Source organism: Cervus elaphus, chromosome 29 (assembly GCF_910594005.1).
Source record: "Cervus elaphus chromosome 29, mCerEla1.1, whole genome shotgun sequence".
Classification (NCBI taxonomy): Eukaryota; Metazoa; Chordata; class Mammalia; order Artiodactyla; family Cervidae; genus Cervus; species Cervus elaphus.
This window is the reverse complement of record NC_057843.1, coordinates 28,602,173-28,612,184: the sequence shown is the minus strand read 5'-3', so window position 1 is coordinate 28,612,184 and position 10,012 is coordinate 28,602,173.

Genomic DNA, 10,012 nt, shown 5'->3' with positions numbered 1-10,012 from the left:
TGGCATAGAGTCTAAGAACATAGATTCTTCCCCATCCCATAGGCTTGGACCCAGCTCTGTACAAGTGCTAATATGACTCTAGACATGTTACTTAATGTTTTTAGAGATCAGGTGCCTTATGGATAAAACAGGGATAATAAAACGAACTGCATGATGGGTTATTGTTAAAATTAAATGAGATAATGCAAGTTAAGTTACATTGGACTGTTAAGGCATGACACTTAAAAGAATCACTCAGTAATTGTTAGTAGTTATTATTTCCTGTCTTTAGAGAATTTACCAAAAGATTCTAATACAAAATATTCTTTCAAAAGCAGCTTAATCTCTCTTGGGTCAAAATTGCCCATGGTAGAGGAAAACTAGGTATAGCATGGATGAATTAAATACATCCATAGATATGTCCAGCTACTCATTTTTGTCCCACGACTGAGTGTGAAGGTCTTCAGGGTAAGCCCTAAGCTAGGGGGCTAAATGTAAAGGGACCCCAGGAAATAGAAATGGGTATATAGATGGGGCCAACTGCTTAGAAGACATTTTACATTCTAATCTTCTTAAAAGTTAAGACTGTTCTCATCATTTCTGTTGCCATAGCAAACATCTCCCCAACCGGCAAAGTGAGGGAAGGAGGCAAAGATTAGGACTACACACTAAATTCAAAAAGATGTCATTATAGTCCAAGAAAGGCTCTTCTAAAAATAATATATTCAATTTGGCATGTTAGAATTAGTGTAATATTTATAGTTTTTATAAAATGGTATTTTTATTTATGATTATAAAACAGAAAATTACATACTGTAGAAAATACATTAAACTTTTGAGGAAGATAATAAAAGTCACCCAGATGCTACAATTTAGAGACTAAATACTTAACATATTGATGGGTTTCCTTTCAGTTTTTTTTTTTTCCTTTCACCAATGCACAAACAATTTTTTAGAATTGTGGTCACACTGTCTATTCGGTATTTAACTCTTGCTTTTTTCATTTACTAATTCATATAAGCACTTTCCAGTATTTTCACCTATTTCTTGAAAGTGTGACTTTTAACAATATGTAATATATTCTTGGACTTCCCTCATGGCTCAGATGGTAAATAACCTGTCTGCAATGCAGGAGACCTGGGTTCAATCCCTGTATTGGGAAGATCCCCTGAAGAAAGGAATGGCTACCCACCCTAGTATTGTTGCCTGGAGAATTCCATGAACAGAGGATCCTGGCAGGCCACAGTCCATGGAATCTCAAAGAGTCAAACATGACAAACACTTCCTTGGGCTTCCCTATTGGCTCAGACAGTAAAGAATCTACCTGCAATGCAGGAGACCCAGGTTGTACATAGATTCCTCCTATAAATTATAAATTCTTAATTTTTTACTTAAAAAAAATGAATTTACAATAAATATCTTTGGAGAAAATCTCTGTCCAAGTCTCCGGTTTTTTAAAGTATACCTAGAAGTGGAATTACTGAAAATACTGTATTTTTAAGCCAATTATTGTTCATCAATTGCTTTCCACAAAAATAACAACTTCCATTCCGACTGGCAATACATGAGTATCCACCTTACCAAACCCTTGCCTATATTGAATTTCAAAACTTCAAAACTGAAAGAGTATTAATACAAAATAATTGATTCTTGGGTAATGAGACTATTTTAATTATCTAAATTAAATTGTGAGAGTTAATTCATAATGTTTGGATCAAAGTTAATTATATTTGCTATTACAATCAGTCTTGTGGTTGAATTATCTGTATATTCCTTTATCTTTTGCCACCATTACTAGTTTATGAGCCCCTGGAGGGCAGTAAAGGGTTTTACATATCTCTCACACCACCTAGCACAGTGTCTGTACACAGTTTATGATCAACAATGATTTGTGGAATGGAACTGATTGAGCTATCTAGCCTTTATGATGATTTCAGCCCATCTTGTGAAAGGGGGAGATACAGATTACAAAACCTAGAAAAGCCTGTCTCCCCATCGCCACAGTCTGACTCTATCAGAAGAAAATAAAAACAACCACAGAAAATCAGCTCTACAGTGATAATACTGGCACATTTTATGCTAGAACAATAGCTTTCAAACATCTTTGCCCATCGCTAACAATAGCAAAAACTTGCATATGTAGACATAGATAATTAAAATAAATATTGCATACTTCTCTTGTTAACCTGTGATGCACTCTGGTATTTTCTATTCTATTTCAATTTCTAAAGAATAATTATCATAGCTTACCAAATCATTTCACAATTGCACAGTTTGTAAAACAATTCAGTAGAGGAAGATCAGAAGTGTCTATCAGGACTTCCCTGTTGGCTCAGTGGTAAAGAAACCCCTGCCAATGCAGGAGACACAGGTTCAATCCCTGTTCTGGGAAGTTCCCACATGCCATGGACCAACTGATCCCATGAGCCACAACTATCGAGGCTTGGTCTAGAGTCCAGGCTGAGCCCACCTGCTGCAACTGCTGAAGCCCACGTGACCTAGAACCTGCATACTGCAGCATGAGAAGCCACCAGAAAGAGAAGCCTGCACATCACGAGAGAGTAGCCCGTGCTCAGAAGCAACAAAGCCCCAGCACAGTAATAAATAAATAAAGTGTGTGTGTGTATATATATATATGTGTATATATATATATATATATATATATATATTTTTTTTTTTTTTTTAAGTGGCTACCAGTTGCATTGCAGCCTTGGAGGCTGTCAGCTTCTGTACCTTTCATGGGCTAGGGAGGACTTTCTTGACCTTCCACTGCTCCTTCCCACATGAGCAAGTCTGTGGCGGTTGCCTCCACCCTGTGTGGTCCCAATGCTGTGCCCTTGTTTCCTCAGACCACAGGCTCAGGCAACAGTTGGTAATCTGTACTAACGTTGTACAGATTTGTTTGTGCCTGGTTTGTGCCTCAAAGCAGTCCAATGAGAGTAAGTCTTTAATTGTTAAATGCAAAATTTGTGTAATAAGAATGGATAACAACTTAAAATCAGCTGAAATGATGAAAACCTTAGGGAAGAGGCATAAATTTTACATCAAAACCTCAAATTCAGCTAATTAGTTCACTCTAGAGATCAGAGCAACTCAGAAATATGAGATCCAAGCTTTATTAGATACCAACTGTCAGTGTCCATCACAAGTGGACAAAGGCCTTGGTACCCTTCGCTGGGTTCCAGGAATTGCCTCTTTCTTAGAAGCTCTAGCAACTATTCTCTGAGATTCATAAGCAATCAACCTCTCTTCTCATTTTCAGAAACTAGAGCTCCAAATTATGGCATTTCTGATGAAGGCTGCAAATGAGGCAATTCTTGATGAAATAGAGGGGGAAGTGGTTAACACTCAAAATGATACAAGGTCTCCTTCACAAACACCTCACATCTTGCTCTTTTGTCACTAGATAGAGCTCTGTGGTGGTGATTTAGTCACTAAGTCGTGTCTGCCTGCAACCCCATGGACTATAGCCTACAAGGCTCCTCTGTCCATGCAATTCTCTAGGCAAAAATACTGGAATGGGCTGCCATTTTCTTCTCCAGGGGATCTTCCCAACCCAGGGATCAAACCCTGGTCTCCTGCATTGCAGGAAGATTCTTTACTGACTGAGCCACCAGAGAAGTCCAGCTAAAGCTCTAAAGTGAAGCAAAAGAAAAAGTCATCACTTTGCCATTGTGATACAGTGAATCTTCTTCTGGGGATAAAGCTTTAAGATAAACATAAAAGCCAAAAAAATGTTTAATAAAAGCTACCCTAACAAAAGGCAAGAATCCAACTAAACCCACATGTTTTCTTTTACTCATAGCTAGCTGAACAGTTATTCTGTCCCAGATACCATATTAAAAGCTTTGTAAGCATCATCTCATTTAAGTCTCCTAATTCTATGAAGTTGATCTCACTTTCCAGATGAAGATTAAACACAGCAAATGTAAATAGTTTGTCCTTGGAAGAGGCGATTTGTCCCAAATACCCATTATCCTCTTCTTGTTTTAGAAATAAACATCCAAATTTAGCCGGGCACATAGTCACCTGACTAAAGACAACATTTCCCAACTCCTTTGCATGACCACTGTCTTTGCTCGGGTTGCTTTAGCAAAATACCATGGACTGATTGGTTTAAACCACAGAAATGTATTTCTCATGGTTCTGGAAACTAAGAAGTCCAAGATCAAGGTGCTCACTGACTCTGTTCCTGCCAAGAGCCCTCTTCCTGGCTTGCAGACTGCTGTCTTATAGCCTCACAGCGTAGAGACAAAGCAAGCTCTCTGGTCTCTTCTTTTTTAAGGGTGCTAATTCCATCATGAGAATCCCATCTTCATGACCTCATCTAAACCTAATTAATTCCCAAAGAAATTAACCTGATTAAATAGTAAATGAGAATTAGCCTAATTAACTGCCATTGGGAGTTATGGCTTAACATACAAATTTTGGATGGATATAAACATAGCACAACAGCCATACCATTAAATCTTGGACAACAGGCTCTGAGTGAAAGTGACATGTGTAATTTCTAGGTCGTTCCCTTAAAAGGGACACCTCCCACACACACTTCTCTTCTTTTTTTCCCACTGGCTGGGATACAGATTTGACCTTGGGAGCTGAAGCAATCATCTTTCACCACAAAACAGAAGCTGTGTGCTGAAGATGGTAGCACAAGAAACCAGATACTATGAAGTTGTCACATCAACTCTAAAGCATGGACTCTGTTATGCGAGAGAGCTGGAAGCCTCTCTCCTTGTGAAGCCACTGTACTTTGTCCTCCACTAACACAGCAGTACCTGTGTCGTAAATCATTATCCAGGTCACAGTCTCAACAAATAACAGTTTGTTATCTGAACCCAAACCTGAGAATTTAAAGCTCATTTTCTTACAGACCATATGGCAGCGCCTGCAAAAAACAAAAGGGGAAAGTGTACCAGAAGGAGTTCAAACTTGCACCTGGAAAAGGTTCTAAATGCAAACTAAGTTTAGCTCTTTGATCCTTGCAACAAGCCTGTACCACCACACACTGAAAGGTCAGGCCTCTGGATCTTGAAAGAAAACACCAATAAACAACTGGGAGAATGGAAGACTTTCCACCAACCTTAACTATGCAAGCACTAGTTTTGGCCACTGCAGATAAGATAGTTTTGACAGTTGGACTGAGGTTTGCTATAGAAAGCAATCATCATAAACAATCCATAGAGATAACACAGCGTTGGTGACACTTCCCAGCTGAAGTCACATGTGGTAGAACGAAGGTACTTTGGTTGTGGCCTCTGCTTACCAGACTCAATAAAAGTGTTTCTAACAGCCAATCCCAGTAGCAGCCTGGAACTTTATTTTATTTTTTTTTTCCATTTATTTTTATTAGTTCCAGCAGCCTGGAACTTTAAACTGAAGAGCTGTCCATCCAAAACGTATGCTTTGAAAGAATCAGGGCTGCCCTGCCTCAAGGACATAACTGAGCAAGCCACCCTCCTCCTTAGCAGGAAGCCTCACTTTTCATCACAAAGCTGATTCGGGGACAGTCATCTGATTTAGTCAAAACAAACAAAAACTGAATCATCTGCTTTTAGATCTGAAAGATTCTCAAATCCAACAACTAGCAAATCTTCCCATGTTTTTATACCAATGTCTCTTCCTGCACCCACATCCCTTCCCCACCATCTTATAACCTGGAAACCCTGTGAGGAAGCACATATATGCAAACATGGGCGTTATGAAGAAATGGCATACATTTCTTTAGTTTCCGTGACCCTGAAGGAATCACTCAAACTAGTTATTCCCCAAATGTCAGGACTTGGGGCCACGTCTCAGAGCCAAGCAACAAAGCTTCCAAACCAAGTCAGCCCAGCTGTTTGTCCCTGCGGAAGAACACGCTGAGGACACTTTCCAGCCCGCCTGCGGGCAGCAACAGAAATCCAACACCCCAGAGAAAGTCCCAATTCCCTGTAAACAAAGAAAGGAAGAACTGTTTATTGCAGCCACTGAAGTCTTTTAATATCAGGCTCCAAGTATGTCAAGCACACCAAACAAATTTAGCTTCACCACCTGTTCCGGAAAAGAAACACTCATGCCAAAATCCCCCCAAAAGCGCATAGATATTCTCAGTGTGGATTAGCTGGGAGTCTTTTCAAATATGTTCTATATTAGAGTTTGTAAACTGGGCACTTGACGTACACCACATGGCTGTTGTGTAAGACACATGAAGCTTTTGTTCTGAGCCTTGAAAAAAATCACACTCCTTTGCTCCACAGTTTTTAGACATTTGACAAAAGGCTAAGAAGTACTAAGAAAGCAACGTACCCCGGGTGCGACTCTGAGTTGGGATCACAGGTGGGGGGAAGGGGGGGCTATATTCTTACTGGAGGGAAAAGATACAAACTTGAAAAATTCCATCATTCAAGAGATGTGCTGGGAGCGCGGTTAATTGTCCAAAGCGTGGGCTAGATGGTAACTGATAAAACAGATGTGTATGTAAGTGCCAAGAGGTATGAAATATCACACAGTGGACAAGTAATAGGAAAAGTAAAGCCTTCATTAAACCATTAATAAAAGTGTCCAATTGGGAGAATACATTTGCAACCAATAAGGGTTTAATTTCCAAAATGTGCAAACAGCTCATACAACTCAATAACAAAAAATCAAACAACCCTATCCGAAAAACGGGGAGAAGACCTAAATAGAATCTCTCCAAAGAAGAGATACGGATGGCCAATAGGCACATGAAAAGATATTCCACATCACTAATTATCAGAAAGATACAAATCAAAAGTACAGTGAATGGCTGCCACCAAAAAGTCTATAAATAATAAATGCCAGAGAGGGTATGGAGAAAAAGGAATCCTCCTACACTGTTGGTGGCAATGTTAACTGGTACAGCCACTATGAAGAGCAGTATGGAAGTTTCTTAAACTTAAAATAGAATTATCATGTGGTCCAGCAATCTTACTCTTGGAAATATCAGGAAAAACTCTAATTTGAAAAGATACATGCCCCCCAGTATTCATAGCAACACTAGTTACAATAGCCAAGACATGGAAGCAACCTAAGTGTCCAAAACATGAATGGTGGTACATGTATACAATGAAATATTACTCGGCCATAAAAGAGAATGAAATAATGCCATCTGCAGCAACATGGACAGACCTAGAGATTATCATACTATAAGTCAGACAGAGAAAGCAAATATCATATATGTCACTTACATGTGGAATCCAAAATATGATACAAACGAACTTATTTAAAAACAGAAGCAGGCTCATCTACATAAAAAGCAAACATGGCTTCCCTCATAGCTCAGTTGGTAAAGAATCCACCTGCAATGCAGGAGACCCCCGTTTGATTCCTGAGTTGGGAAGATCCCCTGGAGAAGGGAAAGGCTACCCACTCCAGTGTTCCGGCCTGGAGAATTCCATGGACTGTATAGGCCATGGGGTCACAAAGAGTCAGACAGGATTGAGCAACTTTCACTTTCATGGTTACCAAAGGGAAAGAGGGGCAGTGGGGGAGGAGAAATTAGTAGTTTGGGATTAACAGATACACACACACACACACACACATATAAAATAAACAATAAGGCCCTACTGTATAGCACAGAGAACTGTATTCAATATCTTATAATAAACTATAATGGAAAAGAATATAAAAAGAATATACATATGTGTGTATGTGTGTGTTTAACTGAATCACTTTGTTATACACCAGAAATGAACACAACATTGTAAATCAGCTATATTTCAATTTTAAAAACAAACAAATAAACGAAGTAAAAAATAAAAGGATCCAAGAAAAAAGCTAGGGTAAACACCAAAATACAGTTCCACTCAACATTTACTTCCAAGCAGCTTCTAGTCTATGGGCTCTGATAAAGTGAGATAATGTCTGTAAAGTGTTTAGAAAAATGCCAGGCACCAGCTGAAGCTTTCAACACACTTCTTTTAAATTGATGTATAGCTGGGGCTTCTAAGGTGACTCAAAGGTAAAGAATCTGCCTGCCAACGTGGGAGACACCAGTTCTATCCCTGGGTCAAGAAGATTTATTTGCAGGGCAGCAATGGAAATTAAAAGACACTTACTCCTTGGAAGGAAAGTTATGACCAACCTAGACAGCATATTAAAAAGCAGAGACATTACTTTGGTTTTTTTTTTTTTGTTTTTTTTTTTAATTTTTTTATTAGTTGGAGGCTAATTACTTCACAACATTTCAGTGGGTTTTGTCATACATTGATATGAATCAGCCATAGATTTACACTTATTCCCCATCCCGATCCCCCCTCCCATCTCCCTCTCCACCCGATTCCTCTGGGTCTTCCCAGTGCACCAGGCCGGAGCAACTATTACTTTGTTAACAAAGGTCTGTCTAGTCAAGGCTATGGTTTTTCCAGTGGTCATGTATGGATGTGAGAGTTGGACTATAAAGAAAGCTGAGTGCCAAAGAATTGATGCTTTTGAACTGTAGTGTTGGTGAAGACTCTTGAGAGTCCCTTGGACTGCAAGGAGATCCAACCAGTCCATCCTAAAGGAGGTCAGTCCTGGGTGTTCATTGGTAGGACTGATTTTGATGCTGAAACTCCAGTACTTTGGCCACCTGATGTGAAGAGCTGACTCATTTGAAAAGACCCTGATGCTGGGAAAGATTGAGGGCAGGAGGAAAAGGGGACGACAGAGGATGAGATGGTTAGATGGCATCACCGACTCAATGGACATGGGTTTGGGTGGCCTCTGGGAGTTGGTGATGGACAAGGAGGCCTGGCGTGCTGCGGTTCATGGGGTCGCAAAGAGTCGGACACGACTGAGCAACTGAACAGAAATGAACTGAACTGAATGGAGAAACAGACACAGAGAACAGACTTATGGACATGGGGAGAGGAGAGGAGAGGGTGAGATGTACGGAAAGAGTAACATGGAAACTTACATCACCATGTGGAAAATAGATAGCCAACAGGAATTTGCTGTAGGCTCAGGAAACTCAAACAGGGTCTCTGTATCAACCTAGAGGGGTGGGACAGGGAGGGAGATGGGAGGGAGGTTCAAAAGGGAGGGGGTATATGTATACCTATGGCTGATTCATGTTAAGGTTGAAGTTTGACAGAAAACAACAAAATTCTGTAAAGCAATTATCCTTCAATTAAAAAATTAATAAATTTAAAAGAAGATCCCTTGGAGAAGGAAATAGCAACTCACTCTAGTATTCTTACCAGGGGAATCCCACGAACAGAGAAGCCTGGCAGGGACATGGGGCAAAAGAGTCAGAACCAACTTAGCAACTCAACAACAACAAATAGTTGATTTATAATATTGTATTTGTTTCAGATTGTTAATGTATTTGTTGTTAAGAGGAAACTGTGCTCCTGTGCACTTGTTCCAACCACCAACCTGCTGAACTCCTGTCCTTCCTTTAAAACCCAACTCAAAACTCCTCTTGGAAGCCTTCCTCGACCACCACGCCCCCACCCAGCCAGTGTTAGGAGCCACCCTGCTGGTGACCCCACCACACAGTCTTACACACACAGCTCCTCGAATAGATTCAGGAGTAATTTAAAGGTAAGGCGCTTGGACCCTTAAACTGGGCTGCTAACACCTAATGTGAAGCTTGTCTGATCAATGAGTGAGCTGGAAGTGCTAGGAGGAAAGAAGGCTTGTGGAAGCACCTGAATGAGCCCCAACCTCATCAGCCTATGGACACACACAGGTCTTATCAGCACCGACATAGTCATCCTTGGGTATATCAATGGGGGAAATGGATCCAGGACCCCCTCACATACCAAACTCTGCAGGGTGCTCAAGTCCCTTTTATAAAATGGCATAGTCTTTGCATATAAACTACACACCTCCTCCGCATACCCAAAATCATCTCTAGATTACTTAGAATATCTCCTACAAGGGAAATAAATAGTTGCTGGCATCTGGCAAGCTCAAGTTTTGCTTTTTGAGCCTTTCTAGAGCTTTTTTTTTCCCCCCTAATATTTTCCATCCCCAGCTGCCTAAATCCCAGGATGCTGAACCTGCATATACGGAGGGCAAGAGGGCCTACAGTACCGCAGTGTGG